At 42.4% G+C, this 19,122-nt stretch overlaps 1 protein-coding gene across 2 annotated transcripts in view; it reads left to right on the forward strand.

Moving 5' to 3' along the window:
- The first annotated feature begins 1,359 nt into the window (after positions 1-1,359).
- FOXN3 (forkhead box N3) overlaps positions 1,360-19,122 on the forward strand; it is a 399,089-nt gene continuing 381,326 nt past the window's right edge. Inside the window, exon 1 of one of the 2 annotated variants that reach the window (XM_045071364.1) lies at positions 1,360-1,377. The gene's annotated coding sequence lies outside the window, so the exon portion shown is untranslated. Of the gene's footprint in view, positions 1,378-3,002; positions 3,185-19,122 lie in introns of those variants that run through there. The other variant, XM_004739079.3, reaches the window with a different exon arrangement.

The following is a 19,122-nucleotide window of genomic DNA, read 5'->3' on the forward strand; positions in this document are numbered from 1 at the left end:
AGTGGGAAGGGGAGAAGCAGATTCTCCACTGACCCTGATATCATGACCTGAGCCGAAACCAAGAATCAGATGCTTAACTGACTGAGCCACCCAGGCGCCCCGGTTCTTCATCTTCTTTCCTCCCACCCTCCACTCTTTTCATTGATCAAACCTCGCCTTAACTAGCCAGCCCAGGGCGTTGTGGACTCAGCCTGCAGATCTTCGGCTAGCAGCGCGGAGCAAAGGGCGCCACTGAGAATTGGCTTTAAACACAACGTGGCTGGTGATGGGGACAGTTGGCCTTGGAACCCATAGTGCCCGTGACACTAGCACCACGGTCGTGCACCTGTTTGCCTGAGCTTGGGCTCCGTACGAGGAGGGCTTTGAGGGTATTGTTTGTTTTGTATACCCACAGCCTAGAACAGTACCTTGATCATCTTAGGTTTTCCATACTTGAGGTATACACACTTGAATGAATGAATGAATGCATGCATGACAGTTTCTTTGGACCAGCTCCTCTTCTGGTATGCTCCAGCTTTTGAGGACTCGCTCCCCACCAGCATGTCTTTCCAGCTTCTCATAAGCTCCTATTGCTGTGAGATTACTCTGAGCCTCCCATGTGCAGCCTTTGGAGGCCATGCACTGTGTGACTACAGCCTAATTACACCAGTTTTCAACAAAGGGATCCAATTCATTCATCAAGGAAGTAAGTAGGCAAGTTTTACATTCATCCTGCTGAGTTGTTGCTCAGGAAGGTCATCGTATCTTCCCACGATGCCACCATGCCCAGCCTCTTCCTCGTGAGCTGCCCAAGGAAAGGAATGAATAATTTTTAAGAATAAAATGTCTCTGTCTTTTCAGCTAAATGTCACCCAGCACTCACCTGCTGGTATTCAAGTGGGTGGGACACATCATCAGAGAAGTTGCATTTCCTTGCAGCCGAGGGGAGGAGGCAGTGGACTGCCACAAACGGAACTGACTGTTGCTTTCCCATGGGTGCAGGAGGGCAGGGAAGTCATACCCGGCTGTCACCAGGTCTGGACCAGGACGCCCTAGAGCTTACTAATAGGACACCTGGTCTCTGAGACACCTGAGGTTCTAGGATTTTTCAAGGACTATCGGTGCCAAGACTGCATGTAGAAAACCAAGTTCCACTTGCGAGAGCCTCGGGTCTCCATGTGCCCAGCAGATCTCGTCTCTGATAAGAAACAAAGGTGCTTAGGGCACAGGGGCATTCCTCAGCCCCAAAGTTTTTCTGTTTTCTGCCTGCCCTGGGTAGAGTACCCTGGACAACCACAGGACAGAAATCTCACCAGCCAGCATTCTCATTTAGCAGAGACTACAGTATGCTCAACTTTCCTCAGGTTCCCATCCTGGTTAGTTGCTCTTCTAATGCAGGTAAGAAATGGTGGCTGCAGAAACCTTCTTGCGTTTTGGTTTCCAACACTTCCTTTTCCACTTGCTTGATGGGGGAATCATTGGGAGGGCAGATGGCGCACTTGAGAAAGCAGAGGTTGTTAGAAATGTTGGGGACTGAGGTTTAGATCCCCCAGCACCTCCGTATATCAGCTGTGTGTTTTTGGACAAGTTGCTTTATCCTTCCGGACTTCCACTCTCTCATTTGAAAATTGGGGATTCAAATGTCTATTTTATCACAGAGGTGTGGTAAAGATCACCTGAGATGTACGTGTGAGTACTTTGAAGATCGACAAGTGTAACGTATTACAACTAGTTTTTTTTGTGTGGACGTAAGGCAGCAGAAAAGGTGTCTTTGATGTTTAATTAATACTAAAAATCTTCCATTACATTTATTTAGCTATAATCGGGAAGGAGGTGGGCACGAGTAATTTTCAAAGGGACTTTTTCCGTTCCCGAAATAGAACTCAGAAAACACACATTTGATTTTCCTTTTGGTGTCAAACCACAGCACCATTGTTATTAGCAGTTTTACAGAATTGTGACCTTCAAACTTGGTGATATCAAAGACTGAAAGCGAGCTCCCAGTCCTGAAGCCTTTCAAACAGGGCCTGCAAACGAAAGTACTTTTATTTTGAATTAGGGGCTAATAGAATTGTCCTCTTAAATGAGCACTTGCAAGTTTAAATGTTGCCTTCCAGGTGGGCTGCAGTAAATGAACGTGCTGAGAGGTGGCTGAAAGCCCTTTTGGGGACAGTGAGGGGAATCTGTTGTAGGGGTTCATGTAACACCCTTCCTGCAGTTAAAAGAGAAACCTAGAACTTAGATTTTCCTAATTGTTCATAAGCCGATTTGTGTATACATCTAGGACGATAATTTACTTTCAGTTTACTGAATTTGTGAATTTTCACATTTGTTTTAATTTGTAATTAAGTTTTCTCTATGAGGCACACCATATGCCACCATTAATTCATTCACATTGATTTCTTAGGAGATACAGGAGTGCATATTTTGATGCAATTTTTGAGGTCTTTTGGAAATCAAACGACTACGTGTTGAGCCATATGGGCCTTTGTTATTTAAAATAGCATACGATAAAGTAACAGAAAGCAAAATGCAAGGGGGACCTGTTAGAACACAAAAAATTGGAAGACTGTGTAAAATACTGTTATAAACACACCCATTTTCAATCTTTTTTTTTTTTTTTTTTCTTTTGCCTTATATTTTTTTGAAATCTGTCTCTGTGGATCCCCACAGTCTCTTAACCATCTGTGAAGGTACCGAATCCCAAGTGCACCAGGCAAACGTGCGGAAACCAGTCACTGCCCTGTGCTTTCCACGGGGGCTGCAGATAGACACCAACATCCGCCTCCCCTCACTTGTAGCCAGCGTGTTTCTTTTAACATCTTATGCTAGGATTTGACACCGAGCGCCCGTTCATCCGCGCACACCGTGTCCGGTTTTGAAAGGGACCGACGGGTTGTGGTGTTTCGCCGGGGACTGCCGGCGCTCCCGGTGCTGCCTGCCGGACGTGCGGGCTGCAGACCGGGCCGCGGGCGGGCGGGCGCGCGGCGCGCACTAGGACCCAGCGGGGCTCCGGGCCCGGGTGGGAGCCGCGCCGCCGACCCCGGGCGGGCGCCGGGGCTGGAGCCGGGGTTCCGGCCGCGATCGGCTGCAGCTCGGCCGGGAGACGGCGCGACCCGGCGGCGGGGCCACCGGCGAGTCCAGCGCCGCCGCAGCCCCCCAATGCGGCCGCGAGAAGCAGCGGTGGGGGGGCCGGCGATCGAAGGTAACGAAAATGGGGCTCATTTCCTGCCTCCTGAGCTTCTGCTCTGGCTCAGCATTGTCACGAGAAGCCCTCACTGTTCTGGCTGCTGCATTTTGGGGCACCCTTTGATTTTTTTAAGGTGTCCGCCCTCGTATTTCCACCTGGTTTCAGATTGATTTATAGCCTGCAGCCCGAATGGGAAAGATCCAGGGATAGCAAGTTGAATATTTTCATTAGTTTTGGCTCAAAAGTAAGTTCATTAAAAAAAAAAAAAGTTTCTTAGGAATTTGTGAATAGCCGTTTAAAAAATGTTTCTTTTAAAATAGCAGACAAATGAATAATTTCAAAAATTGTCAAATAATGGATGTAATTCTGTTAATTACTTCCCAGGGCTTTACTTTTGTGGGCTCCCCAGGCGTTACTTTTATTTTCAAGGAACTAAGGTGTTAAATGTGGAGTTTGGCTCGGGCAGAGTTTACAGCATTGCTGTCGCAACTGTTTTGCTATCAATTATAAGCAGTGTCAGATCTGTGGGCAGTTTTCAGCCTCTTTTCCAACACTGTAGCCGGTTATCCTAATATGACATCTACAGATGAGAGTTTCCTTTGAGGGCAGCGAGAATATTTCTCTTTTTGGAGAAGCGTTGTTTTGAGGAGAAAAACCATGATTACTGGCTGGGAAGCTGAGGAGACTATTTTTCATGCTTTGTTTATACTCCTGGGATGACGTTTGGGGAAGGGAAAGGCAGGCTTTCTGGGCAGCTTTTAATTGTGGATTATTAATTGACTTAATTTATTAGTTTCAGTCGGTGGGGCTCGGGGAGCCCTCTGTCACATGATGTGCTTAAGGTGACACATTTGGTAGCAGTTGGGACACACTGCAAATGTAAAAATGTGCGTCCTGTGGACTGGTCGGCCGGGAGCTCCCATGTGGTGCTGGTGTAGGTAGGGTGCTCCTGGCTCATTGAGGAAAAAGGGAATCATTTTCCTTAGCTAAGGAAGACGTCCTGTTATATTCCTTTTGTTCCCTGTTTTTCATTGATCGCCAGCTCTGCCTTAGAGAGGGGAGAGCAGCTCCGAGTGCAGAGCCGAAGACTGCACAGATGCCTACAAACCGCTTAAACTCTCACACTGATTGGTCAGCTAGATTGAGACTTAAGGAAAACAGCCACCCCAAACCTTCTTTTAAAATCCGGCTGTAATTTTCAGATTTGTCTTCTCGTGCGCAGATTCCTGCAAGACGGCCTTTTAGTTTCGGGTTGCAGTTTGCTCGCGAGAATCTTTATGTTTAATTTTTCGTTTCTATCTGGATAAAGTAGGCCATTTTGGTGACAAATTTCTTTGCAGACGTCAGCTACTAGCTTACATTTATAGACATATCACTTTACAATACATTCTCCATGATTTCTCCTTGGGAGCTGTACAATGCAAAGTTGTTCAAGTTAGAATAATTTTTCATAGGCGGTTTTTGACCTGAATATTTAAACAGCACCATCAGCACATGGGCGTCTTGCTGGATCTTTACTTTGATCATTTAAGTGCCCTGTGCATTAACATGTTCCATGCACTGAATTTAAGTCTGCACCAGTGAAAGAAAAAGGCACTGAAGAGCCAACAATCACAATCAGCTTGCACACTGTGATAGGAAGTTGTGGCATCTGTTTGGGGAGAATGCATTTTGCATCCAAGAATAGGGCCATTCTTCACCGCTTAAGAACAGAAATTAATAAATATTGTGGAATTCTGTGTCTGTAAGACCAAAAAATATATAAAACCCGTGGACATCTTCATGTGAGCCTTAAAGCACTTCAGTTAAAGAAGAAGTATCTCAGAAGTTGTTAAATGTATAAACACTTTTCTGATTGGCTTAAAAATTTAGACACAGGAAGTGGATGGTATCTAATAACCGATGAGTGGAGACATGGTTGTCATGGAAACCGAGAATAGTAACCCCCCCAACACACACATACGCTACCATAACCGCCACTTAAAAAAAAAAACCCCTGCATGTCATCACAGATGCCTGGAGAACATGTTGGCTTCTGTACGCTTTCCCACAGCATCTGCTGAAACCTGAGACCGTGCCTGTCAAATCAAGGTCATTTTACAACAACAACCAAAAATGCAGTGTCCTGGATTTCATAACTGTATTTTATTAAAAATACGTGAGGGGGAAAACAATGTTAAAGCAAGGATGAGCGCACGTGCTTACTTAGCAGTTGGCTGCCTCTGAGTTGTGTAAGGAAGGGCGAAGAAGGTTTTTGAGCCCTTAATTGTGGAATCAAACTTAATTTGTAGGTCCTGTGGTTAGGACAAAGCTCTTTTTAGGGCAGTCAAGACTGGAGTGTTGCCCATAGATGAAGAGTCACTTGGGGAAGGTGTAATGAAGAGACTGTTTGCAAGAGGGTTCAAAGTTGAACTGTAGCAATTGAATTCAAAGACTGGCATTTTGGAGCCCTGGACTAAGGCTGCGTGAGTGGGGATAAATCCACTGACTGACTGGGGCTTTGCAAAGTACAGGGGCCGGTGTTCTCAGCAGCCCAGCGGGGAGAGGAAAACTCCCACTAAACAGAGCTAAACTGTTTCCAAACTGCTGTTAGTATCTGATTAACTTAGAAAAGTTTCCTCTCCGTTTGTGCGTGTAGTTTTAAGTTTTCTAAATCAGAGTTGCGACTATTTTCAATATCTTGGTAATGGTTTCAGTGAGGAGGGGGGGAAAGGGAGAAAAGCCTGGAGACCCTCCTCCTTTTCACTTTGCTGAGTGAAAAATAACCAAGGAAGCCTTCTCCTTGATTTTTTACTTGGACAGTCAACACGGACGCTTGTAAATATCATGGCCAATGTGTTTCTTAACGTTTCTCTAATCTGGGCAGTGGTAGTCTTTAAATTCTAAAATTCTTGATATTCATTTAGAGATATCTTCCTTCCAGTCATGATTCATAGCATTGTCTTGCTTTATCTTAATTGAAACTGGTCAGTTTTAAATCTTACTTAATTAACACTTTGATCTTTTTAAAAAGGAGCAAATTTTCTTTGTTTTTATGAACTGATTGCATGGGGGAAGAGAGACAGTGGAAAGAATCCTGACTGTATTTTAATGTTCATGTAATATCCTTCCCCATGCCATAGGAGTATGGGCTTTAGAAGAAATACAGCGATACAACAATCACCTGTTGGGTTGATTCAGCATATACATTTCAGGATCCCACTGTCGGATATTTAACTGATTGGGATTTGGTGAAAAAGATTGTGTTTAATGACAACAACAGTTCTCTTTTAGTAAAGAATTTCCTGCAGGGAGCTTTCTTATCTATAAGTATGGTCATTGGCAGGAAGCAAGTCAGTTGCTTGTTTTTACAAACCAAAGGAAATGAATGGGATTTGTTGGTTTCTAGAATCTGCCTGCCTTCTCCATTGTCTGTCAAATAGTTTGCTCAGAATTTCTAAAGCTACTCCAAATCTTTGGCATTTCTGTTTATTTATTTTTGACTATGGGATTAGAAAAATTGGTCATTATTCTACTGTGTACAACTTATTTTACCAATACAAATGAACAATAATATTCAATAATATTCAATAATATTCTAATTCGTTTTCAGTTGTCAGATACACACATACTCACTGAAGCTGGCATTTTTGGATAGCTATGCCAAATTTCTAATAATCCCGAATACCAACTAAATGCCAGTTTCCTGGAGAGGTAAAGGGAGAGAGGTCGCTTCCTTCTTTTCTTTGCTTATCAGAAGAAAATTCAAAAAGACTGAATGTCAGGTCTATGCCTACTCTGCTGATGGCGAAAGATTGGTGTAGGGGGAGAGTCAGAAATGGGTGTGTGTGTGCTAAATCCAGGGTACAATCCATGTGAGAAAAACAGATCTTAACGTTGAAGAGATTTTTTGGTGCAAAACTCTGGATTACTTTTTGGATATTGTAAATAAACGCATTCGGTTGTTTTAATTTGTGCATGTTTCTGATTCTGGAAGAGAAACCAAGGGTGCTTTAAAGGAAAATAGGTACGGAAACCTACATTTGACGGAAACAGCCCTGGGAGGATGCGTAAGAGTGTCGGAGGGAGGGAATGGTTCGTTGCAATGGTTTTCACACATTTTTGAAGACATCATTTTTGTTTTATATTTAGCACCGAATGGAATCTTATGCAAGACCCTAATACATGAGCTGAATAGGAACAGAGCTGCTTGGGAGGAACCAAGAGCCGGGAGCCCAGAGCCTGATGTCTTCCCCTGGGCTGTGCCTGGGGCTCACCCTAGAACCCTACTACCTCTGTGAAACAGTTTGAAAATCACTGCTTTTAAAGTGTCCAAAATATTCTCCAAAGAAGGCCCAAGGGAATGGCTTGCAGAGCCGTGGAACCTCTTAGCTGGCGAGGAGAACTTTTGCCTTGACAATTTAAGAGGCGCTTGTGTTGAGAGTGAGTAGGAAAAAGGCACGTACTACAAGGTACTTCAATAAGCCAGCCTGTGTCTAGCAAATGATTCTGCTGGCCATAAATATGGCAAAGCCCCCTGGACCAGTCTCTGATAAGGGAAGGAAAAGGATGTCTTTAAGGGTTATTTACAGGGCGCCTGGGTGGCTCAGTGGGTTAAGCTGCTGCCTTCGGCTCAGGTCATGATCTCAGGGTCCTGGGATCGAGTCCTGCATCGGGCTCTCTGCTCAGCAGGGAGCCTGCTTCCTTCTCTCTCTCTCTCTGCCTCTCAGTGTACTTGTAATTTCTCTCTGTCAAATAAATAAATAAAATCTTTAAAAAAAAAAAAGGGTTATTTACAAACCAGGACCCCCTTTCCCTGTCAGTTACGGCAACATCGCACAGAGGTATTTGAGAGACCTTGGCTATGATTATTCCAGAATACGTGGGTTTATTCATTTGTCACCTCGGGATCTGTTATATCACTGGTATTCTATTTGTCACTGAAAATTATTTCATATTAAGTGTCGCTCATGAAATGAAGGTTTGCCAAGCTATATCATCCGCTTGGCAGACTCAGTCGTGTTTTGAGTGTTGAGTGGAATGATAACACACAGATGATATTTGAATATCATCAAATATATTTGCGTTATCTCCTTTCTTGTACAATTGACTGAGATGACAACGTTGGAGTTGGGCTCGGTTCTCCTCGCTTACATCCCAGAACTATGCATCTGAAGATTGCTAGGGGTGGTGGACAGAGAAAGCCCCCTTCAGTTCCACTCTGGATTTTCATGACCCCTTGATACACACGCACATGGTTATGGAAGTGAGGAGAAATCAGGGCACCCTTCAGGCAGACGGTAGCGCGTCCTGCTTCTTGTGGCCACCACCGTCCTCCCTGCGTCACCTGGGGGATGCGCAGTGTGGGTGTTTGTAGAAGTAGAGAGGACAGACTCCTCCTCTCTAGGTTCCCATTACTGCCGCCAGGCTGTTCCTGTTACCTGCATGGCGTTGGAAATGGCAATTAGAATAATCGGTGTTGGGCGCCTGGGTGGCTCAGTGGGTTAAGCCGCTGCCTTCGGCTCAGGTCATGATCTCAGGGTCCTGGGATCGAGTCCCGCATCGGGCTCTCTGCTCCGCGGAGAGCCTGCTTCCCTCTCTCTCTCTCTCTCTCTCTGCCTGCCTCTCCATCTACTTGTGATTTCTCTCTGTCAAATAAATAAATAAAATCTTTAAAAAAAAAAAAAAAAGAATAATCGGTGTTCTGGTGAGAGAAGTTGCAGGTTTCCCAGCAACTTGGGCCAGAGTTCTTTCTTTATCTTTCTTTGTTTCTTTCTTTTTTTTTTTTTAAGTAGGCTCCACAGTCATGCTAGGATTTGAACTCACGCCCCTGAGAGCAAGCGTCCCAGGCTCTACCCACTGAACCAGCCAGGCACACCAGGGAACCCTTTTTTTTTTTTTTTTAAAGAAAATATTTCTGCTACAAAGATGAAACTAGTACAATTGCAAAATAGTTGGCTGTGGTAGTGGATGGAGATAAAATGATTGTGGGTAACTTTTATTTGTTGAATTGTGTGGAAGAAAGCTTTTCATGCGTAGGCTGTTTAAAGCTATCTTATTCCTCCTCCCACTGCATTTCAAAGAAGAGTGAGTGTGTACGCAGAAAACCAGTGGAACTGTCCCAAGGCATATTCATGAAAATAGACCAGTGATTTCTCTTGAGTGAGCATTTAAACTTTCATGTTCTTGGGGATTTCTGGTTTTGAGATCAAGGATGCGGTCCAGTTACTGGGACCTGGCAGAAATGCTAACGTAGGACATCAGAGGTTACGCGGAGTGTGGGCTAGGTACCTTTCTTAGGATTTGGATCATAGCAAGTTCTCCTTGAAGAGGGGATGTTAGTATATCATAGAAGGTTAGATTTCAGATAATCTCAGGTATCTCTTCACACCCTGACATTTTCTGATTTGGCAAACAACATTTTCGGAGCCTTTAAAACAATCGCTGTTTAATGACGAGTCAATACAGATCTCTAAATTAAGGGAGTCATTTTGTTTTGTGGGACTCGATTTAGCATTTATAGTGGTCTCTTGAAAAAGAAATAACTTGCTCTTGGGTAAATTTGGCTGTATTGGGTAATAGAAAAAATAAAATCACACTAATAAGGAGGTGTCCTTTAAAAGGTACCTCCCCAGGGTGCCTGGGTGGCTCAGTGGGGTGGGTGTCTGACTTCTGCACGGGTCTGCATCTCAGTATCCTGGGATGGAGCCCTGCCCCTTTTTTTCTCCCTCTGCCCCTCTCCCACTCATGCACAGGCTCCCTATGTGCTCTCTTCTCTCTCCCTTTCTCAAATAAATAAATGATTTTTTAAAAAAAAATTTTATTTATTTATTTGATAGAGAGAAATCACAAGTAGATGGAGAGGCAGACAGAGAGAGAGAGGGGAAGCAGGCTCCCTGCTGAGCAGAGAGCCCGATGCGGGACTCGACCCCAGGACCCTGAGATCATGACCTGAGCCGAAGGCAGCGGCTTAACCCACTGAGCCACCCAGGTGCCCCTCAAATAAATAAATGATTTTTTTTAAGTTGCCTCCCCTATATGATTTTAATTGATTCTTGTAATAACCTAGTATTCATATACCACTACCACTGTTACTACTAAGTAATGATAAGTATGCATTAATGTCCCATTTTACAGATGAAGAAACTGAGCCCTGTGTTCCTAGGGCCACATACTCATTGGTAGCCGGCCAGTTCTCCTGACTCCCAAATTCTAGGCGTTTTTTTCCACCCCAGTGGCTACCTCTGAACTGTTCACCTGTTTCAGTTCCAGGGTTGATGACTTCCCCTTCCATGCTCAAAATGGAATCTCCTCCTGGGAGGAGGGTAGGAATAGGGGATATTTGATGGAACTTTGGCAAGAAATGGGGTTTTGCTTCTTGACATTCTGTGTTCCCACATCTGACCAGTAGGGATGCAAGGAACTTTTTAGTTCCCTTGTCAGAGACTATCTTTCTTAATTCCTCTTCATCTTTTGAATTTTCCTTCATCTGTCTTGGAGCACATTCACCTACTTGGTAAAAGAAAGGGATATGACTTTCCTGAGTTACCCCTATATTACACTGAATCTTTCCATTGTGACCTTTGCAGAAATGGATTTCCTATTCAATGTTCACTTTTTTTTTTTTTTAAGATTTTTATTTATTTATTTGACAGAGATCACAAGCAGGCAGAGAGGCAGGCAGAAAGAAAGGAAGGGAAGCAGGCTCCCCGCTGAGCGGAGAGTCCGATGTGGGACTCAATCCCTGGACCCCGAGATCATGACCTGAGCTGAAGGCAGAGGCTTAACCCACTGAGCCACCCAGGCGCCCCAATGTTCACTTTTGAAATTCACAGGGCTGCCCAACAGACTCAGAGGTACAAATACAATGACATCTCCTTTATTTTTGGAATAAAAAACGGGGCTTAACTTGTCCCATTAGTGGGCCGTCTGGTATCTCCTTCTGGGGACTCTGCTACCCCCAAGTCATACAAACCCCGCATGGGTTGATACAGACTGAGTGGAATGGAATCATTTTGACTTCCTCACCTAAGCCCAGAGCTCTGCTCCTTGCAGGCTGGCCAAACAGTCTCCAGCCACAGAAAGTTCATGGGCACTTGTTCGAGCAGGTGGCAGCCGTGGAAGGTTGGGCTGGCGGGCACTAGGACGTCAGGCCCAAAAGGGAAGTGGCCAGAGCATCAGCAGCTCCTGCGACCACTCTACTCTCTAGATCTTTCCACAGGGTCAGAAATATAGACGTTTTAGGAGAAGAATCATTTTTAATAATCCTCTGAACTTGAAAATGAATGAAGACTCTGGGAGAGTGGTTTTTAGTCCAAACAAATGGGAACAAGAGAAGGCAAGCCAGTTCGGAGTCTCAGGATTCAGGCAGAAATGTTCAACCAGGGCATTCGTTTTGTTGTTGTTTCTCTCCCTTGCCACCATTATCCTGTTTCCCAGGGTGGAAAACTTGGACACCTCCTTGTTTTCCATCCCTGTAGCTCATTTATCACCAGAGCTGCTTGCTGCTTTCTTGGAAATCTACCTTTTATTCATCTCCTTGTCCTGAGGGCCAGTGCCTAACACCAGGGAGACTGCGGGTCACCTCGAAGGGGCTCTGTCCCCCTCCTGGTCCCTTTCCTCCCTCTGTAGTCCTTAAGACTTGTCTCCCCCCAAAACACTCTGGAAGGGCCTCTCCCACTGAGAGCTGTGTGTGACCTTGACCTAAGACCCAGTGATATGCAAAGAAGACTCAGTAACGTGGAAATCCTGAATGGATTATTGTGAAGGTTAATCATAGAATCCCTGAGAAGCGCTTGGCCCAGAGCCTGGCACGTAGCTGCAACTTACCCTAGCGATTTGTATTTTGTTGTTATTGTGGTGTTGTGTCCCTCAGCTCCTGAGACTGTGGTGACTTGCTGTGGCTCACCTTACCCAGCTTGTCTTCCTCTGTCCGGCAAGAGCTTCTATGATCTGGCCTTACCCATTAGGGCTCAGGGAATGTTCTAGAACTGGTCTCCAGACTTGCCCTGACCCTTCCAGCTCCACTGCCTTTGTTTACATCGTTCCTAGTCCCTGTGATCCCCTGACCACAGCCGCCTTCTTCCTCTGCTCACATGTTAGGAAGATGGCAGTTTTAGCCATCCTGCAATTCCAGTGTATAGAGAAAGTGCAATTTATTCATTTTTTTCCTACAGCAAACCTTCTTCCCTGGTGTGCACCTGCTGATGAGCAGGAAAAAGAATGATAACTTCTGATCCCATGTATTTTAAAACAGTGTGGTCAGATAATCCAAGCAGTCCCTTACAGTAATTCTTCGTCTTCCTAGAAGAATAATGCCCATTTGCTCATGCTGTCCCCAATCCTTTGCCTGTGAGGGTGTGTGTGTGTGGGAAGAAGTGTCAAGCATGCTTCTTCCTTGTATTTCTTCCCGAAGATGAGCAGATTCAGGCTCCTTAGGTGGGGTGACCTCTGTTCCTGGGCACTGGGCCTCTTGCCCCCTGGTGCTGCTTATTTTATACTAGCAGTTGAAGCCTGTGACTCTGACTACATGTAATCTAATCCAGCGGTTTTCAAAGACCCACAGAAAGATACAGAGACATTGTCAGAGTGCCTGGGTGGCTAATCTGTTAAGCATCCAACTCTTGGTTTGGGCTCAGGTCATGATCTCAGGGTTGTAGGATCAAGCCCCACATCAGGCTCTACACTCTATAGGGAGTCGGCTTGAGGTTCTCTCTTTCCCTGTGTTCTAACCCTCCCTCAACTCCCTCCCCCTCAAATAAATAAATCTTTAAAAAAAAAAAAATACAGATACATTGTCAGGAGACCCTAGTAAGCACATACGGACATTGTATACATGGATGGACCATACAAAAGATAGTATTTTTCTTGCTACACCCCAAACACTCTGATCTCCTCCATTCTCTTTTTTTTCTTTTTTTAAAAAAATTATTTATTTATTTATTTTTTAAAAAGATTCTATTTATTCATTTGACAGAGAGAGATCACAAATAGGCAGAGAAAGAGAGAGGGAAGCAGGCTCCCCACCGAGCAGAGAGCCCGACACAGGGCTCCATCCCAGGACCCCAAGGTCACGACCCGAGCTGAAGGCAGAGGCTCAATCCACTGAGCCACCCAGGCGCCCCTCTTTTATTTTATTCTTTTATTTAATTTAAAAAAACCTCACTGTGATACTCCCTGCTGACCCAGGCCCACCTCAGCTCCCAAGAGCAGCAAACTCTGAGTTTTAGCCATATCCTCCATCAGCCTACTGGTCTGATGGTCTTGGCAAGGGGTCCCTTCCTGTGGCCACAGCCAGCTCAAGGCGAGTGTGTGGTTCTTAGCTCAACCTCCTCCTCCTCCCACCCCAACCCCTCACCTCCCTGCTCCCTCTGCCTGAGCACACGGTGGCACTGGGCTGATGAAGCTGTGTCCCACACTGGGTAGGCCGTCTCTTCTCAGGGCTCCGCATGGTGCAGGAAGATGGGCGCAAGGACATCCCTCTCCCGCCAGTGGACTTCCTCCAGTCAGGAGGCCGAGTCCCCCAGGAGTAGGCCACTCCGCTGTCCTTTTTTCTTCTCTCCTGTTTCTTTCCCATAATTATTGGGACCCAGAAAGGGGTAGATTCTTCTTGAGCTTCCCCTTCACTGCCTCTTCCTTGCACCATCAAGGCATGGAGGTTAGAGACTTCCGGGTCCCTGCTGGGTGGAAGTAGCGTCTTCCACTGTCTTCCAGTAGATTCTTTGAGTTGGGTCCTCCAGATCCCTGGTAAAGTTGGGTCCTCCAGATTCCTGGTAAATGGTGGAAAATCCTGTCCCAGGACAAAGTGTGACTTTCAAGGCTGTGGGATTTCTGCCTGTGGCAGAGTCTACCAATTTCCCACCTGTGTCTCCCGCTCCGGCTTGTAGCTAAGTATGGCAAAATTCTAGCTTCTGGGATGTGAGTAGACGTGTGAGGTTTCTGTCTGGTTTGTGTCCTTGTTTTTCTTTATAGTTTTGTTATATACTTTTAATTTTTTTTAGCCCCAAACTACATATAGTTTCGTTTTGCCTTCTTTCATATAAATGGAAACATCATAGCTCTGTGTGTGTGTGTGTGTGTGTGTGTGTGTGTGTGTACTATCTCATGGTTTAAAATATGTTTCTTATAAATGGGAACAAAAAAATGGAAAGCCTCTGCATTATGGTAACTGTCTAGATAAGGAATTTCTGGTCATAGGGTATAAGCATCTTAATGCAAATTGGTTTCAAAAGTGCCTGTGCCAATTTACATTCCCACTAGTAGTGAATGTGTTTTTCTGTTGTTTCATGTTCTCAAGACATTTATTATTGTTAGACTTTAAAAGTTTTGCCAGTATAATAAGTGTGAAATAATCTCATTATTATTTAAATTGTTTGGTTATGGATAAGTTTGAGTACCTTTTCATAAGTTTATTGGTCGTGTATTTTTCTTTGTTTGTGAAGTTCCTATTTGCCTTTTATCTAGAGTTTTCCTAAAAACTTTTAGTTTTTTAGGTCTTCTCTGTAGTATCTCTTTCTCTTTACTTTCTGCTTGTATCTTTATTGCTTTTACACTTTTGTGTTTATTATTTTATTCTTTTAACTGCCTGAGATGGCAGCTTTTGAAGTTTTCTATTTTTTAATTTTAAAGATTTTATTTTAAGGTAATCTCTACACCAAATGTGGGGCTCGAACTCATGACCCTGAGATCAAGAGATAAAACCTCTTCCAACTGAGCCAGTCAGGTACCCCTGAAGTTTTCTTTTCTAATACAAAAATACACTATAAATGACCTTCTAAGTACAGAGTTTGTACTATCTCAGGAGTGATAGTTTGTAAAATTTTCACTGTTCAGTTTTAATTAACTTCTAAATTTATTATGGCTTTTTCTTTATTCTACGGGTTATTTAAAAGTGTTTTATATCTTTCAAGTTATTTTTTCATTATTGATTTCTAACAAGTGCATTTTTATCATAGAACACAGTCTTATGATGTCAATTATGGAACATTAAATCAAGCTTGTTAACCTAGTTTTTAAATCTTTACTATTTTTATCAATACTTTGCTGATCTATTTTTAATTGAAAGAAGTGTATTAATTTCTCACTGTTATCACTTTTCTTAATATATTTTCAAGTTACATTATTTGGTATATATTTAGACTTCTGTCATCTGGGAGAATTGAATCTTTTATTATCATGAAGGAATGCACTTTAATGCTTATGCTGTTTTTTTTCTCTTCAAGCATATTTTGTCTGCTGTTCCTGTGTCAACACTAGACAACCATGGGACATAGCAGCTTCTTCTTTATTAATTTTTGCTACTTGATTTTCTATCCTTTGTTTTTTTCAAATTCTTTGTATCATAGTGTTTTGGATGTATGTTTTATATGTGACATATAGGTAGATACTGTTTTTAGGCAGTCTGTAAATATCTTTAAACTGAAATATGTTATGTTTATATTTATTGTAATTATGGATATATTTCAACTTATTTTTTCATGTTATTTTATCCTCTCCATTTGTCTTGCCTCTTCTGTTTCTTTTTCTTTTGTTCCTTGCCACCTTTTGAATTGATGAGCATTCCTTTCTTATTTTATATATTTTTCTATAGTAGTTTAGAAGTTTTACACTATTATTATTCTTTTAGTGGTTCTCTGGAAGTTTTGGCATGTAAACTCATCAAGGTCTAAAACTAATTCATATCTTTCCTTTCCTCTCAAGCAGTGAAAGGATCTTAGGCAACCTATGCTCCAGTCACTGCTCCTCGCTTCCCCAAATTAGGTCCATTTTTGCTCAGTGTTTTAGGTGTCTTGTGTTTTTTTTTTTTTTTTTAACTTCACATGTTAGACATTGCTGTTATCATTTTAAAAATAGTAATTCTTGTTCAGATTTACCCACATATTTACTACTTTCTTTGCTTATAATTTTTCCTCTGCCCCCAGTCGTACCTTACTAGAGTAATTCTCTTCTTACATTTCATTTAGTCAGAATCAATTAAGGGAAAACTATTCAGTTATTGTTTGTTGCAAAGTTGTATTTTTTTCCTGCTTTCTAAAAATATAGTTTTGCTAGGTATAAAACCTGTGTTTGCTATGTGTAGAATTCTAGTTATTTTTCTGTCAATACGTTAGAGATAATCTGTTGTTTTCTGGTTTCTTCCACTGAGAAGTCAATAATAAATCTAATTGTCACTTGTCATTGAAGGGTGTTCTTTATTCAGTAGTACTTTATGGCTGCTCTTAGATATTTTTTTGTCTTTGGTATTCTGCACTTTTATTATAAAGTATCTATATGTGCATTTCTCTTTTATCTATTTATTTTGTATGGGTTTTTTGGGGTTTTGTGAATTTATGGGTTAGATTTTTTCATCAGTTCTGGAAGATTCTCAGAATATTGTCCCTACTCTGTACTCTTCTTTTCTACTTCTGGATTTCAGATTAAGTATATATTAGACTTCTGTTCTTTGTCTTCTCTGTGTTTTAACTTTTTCATGTTTTCAGTCTCTGTATTATCTTTATGTACTACAGTCTAGATATTTTCAGTGTTCTCTAGTCAATCTTTCTGGTCTTGCTTATAGCTTATATACTTGTTTCCTTCTATTATTTAATAATATTTATTTTATATTGTGTGTCTCATGATTTTAAAATTTGAAATCTTTGTGGGTTCAATTCTACTCTCTCTTGTTTCTGCTAGTTGTTCATGATCTTTGTTTCCTTATGCATGTTTGTTTGTGGGTTTTGTTTTATTTTGCTGTGACCTAATTATTTTTGAGACTTTATCAATGGTAATTCTTTGAGGTTTGTATTGAGGTAAATTCTCAGGTGCATGGTATCATAAACAATCTGTAAAGGAAGGACTTAAAATTTTCAACTTGAGTTTGGGCTGTCAATCACATAATCTGTTCATATTCAAAACTCATATGAGGGCTCTCTTGTGATTACAGATTTTCAGTAAGGACTTTTTCTCCTCTGTGCAGCAATAATTTTGGAGACAGGAAATTCTGGTAGCCTTTTGGAGTCCTGTATATAGCAGAGCACCTCCTAGTATACTTTCTTTTTACCTTGGTGAGTCCTGGCTCTGTTAGTGCTACCAAATTTATTTGGTGTCCCCTATGCTCCACTATATTGTAAAATCAGAAGCTCAAGTTCTCCCAGTTTGTTAAATGCCTTCAAGATGAAAGCTGATGTAAGTGTTATGCTCTGAGTATGCCTCATTTTCTTGTTGGCTCATACATATATTTCAAACTATTTTGAGGAAGTATTTTGTCCAGAATCTTCAGTTGTTTCAAGGATTGGACAGGTATATTTTTTGCCATAGTGCTAGAAAAAGAACTTCATCCTTCTTTCTCTTTGTATTCCTTCTTCAGTAGTCCCTGAACATATGACTGCCTCTGGGTAATTTGGGTGAAGATCATGTGTGCATCAGGCAGTAGAAAAAAAGCACAGTCATTTTCAAAATATGACCTCCTTCTACACCTATTTTAAGTTCTAACTTGTATTTGTTGAGATAATACTAGCTGCTTCAATAAAACCAACAGTGTAATGAAGCAAAACAATAAAAGTTTATTCCTTACATATCCAAAGTGGATGTCCTGACAAGAGGCTGACACTGATTCAGGTGGTGATTGAGGGAGCCAGACAGTTTTCATTCTGGGGCTCTGCCATTTTCAACCAATGGCTCCTAAGGTCATTGTGCTTATTTGGATCGCACCAGCAAAAAAGGGAAAGAACGTAGAAACTCAGGAGTGACAGATTTTTTTTCCTCTGGTCGTCTAGATGTGGCACATTCAACTTCCTTTCCCAGTTATTAGCTAATACTTGATTGGGTTGCCGTATCTGCCTGCAAGGAGCGTTGCTGGGAAAGGTATTCTGGATATGAGCCTCAGAGGAAGAAAAACAGGTGTAATAAACAGCCAGCCTCTCTCTGCCATGCATTTCCTCTCTGAAACTGTGGACCCACCTGTTTCTCACTTCTCTGAGCTCCCTTTTTACTTAGAATCAGTGCCACCAACGTTTAGGATTTAATTATCCTGAATTATTTCATGTTCATCCAGTGTAAACCCCCAACTATATCATAACTTCCTTGAGGGTGTGAATTTTGTGCTGAACATTTGAAAATGTCCCCTGTCATGCAGTTTCGAACACACAGTGCGCTATACAGAAATTAAACCTCTGAATGAAAGGAGAATGTTCTTGTTCTAAGGAAATGACTGTTAGCATATTTAGGGATGTGGTGTTGTGATCTGCGACTTACTCATTACGTTATTTCTTCATGTTTTCTCCTTAGACTTGAAATTTATCAAAATAAAAATTTGGAGGAAAAACCCCCAAAACCCCTGAAGTTTGGAGGGCACTACACACAATAGTGGCCATTCTATGGGGTGACCATTCTAATCTATCTCAGTTGTTTCTTCTGAAATGTCTTGATATCAGCCTTCTTGTCACCTTCTGGGTTGTTCTGATAATTCATTCCTTCATTCTGGAAATATCTTTGAGGTCTGAAGGGTGCTAGACACTGAGGAGTAGCTGGGTATAGGGATGCGAGATAAGACCCTGCCCCAGGGCTGGTCAGGTGAAGGGGTGTAAACTGCTATGAGTGGAGAAAGACTTCTGCAATTGATTTTGTGATTGATACAGCGATGGTTCTAGTTTATTTGTAGGATGGGAAGGATAAAGTCTTGGCGTAATCTCAAGTCCTTTAGCAGGGACTTTTCACTTCTTTTTCCTTTGCTTTTAGGTCTTGCCTAAGGAAGCCAGCCTTTTTCCAGGCAAATAGTTAGCGAATCAACAAACAGAGTGTAGCTCTTAAATATTCTCTAGGGCCACAGATAATCTCAGCTGAACTGAACCCTGGTTTATTGGTCTCGGTGTCACTCTCTGCTTGAGTTGAACTCATTACTTTGTTGCTAGGCTCAATGTTTTCAATTCTCTATTTTTATTTTCTGTTGCTACTGGTCTTAGTAAATGAGAATGACATATGGACTTGAGTTAAACTGT

Source organism: Mustela putorius, unplaced genomic scaffold (genome assembly GCF_011764305.1).
Source record: "Mustela putorius furo isolate JIRA1106 unplaced genomic scaffold, ASM1176430v1.1 tig00000129_pilon_pilon_pilon, whole genome shotgun sequence".
NCBI classification, from domain to species: domain Eukaryota; kingdom Metazoa; phylum Chordata; class Mammalia; order Carnivora; family Mustelidae; genus Mustela; species Mustela putorius.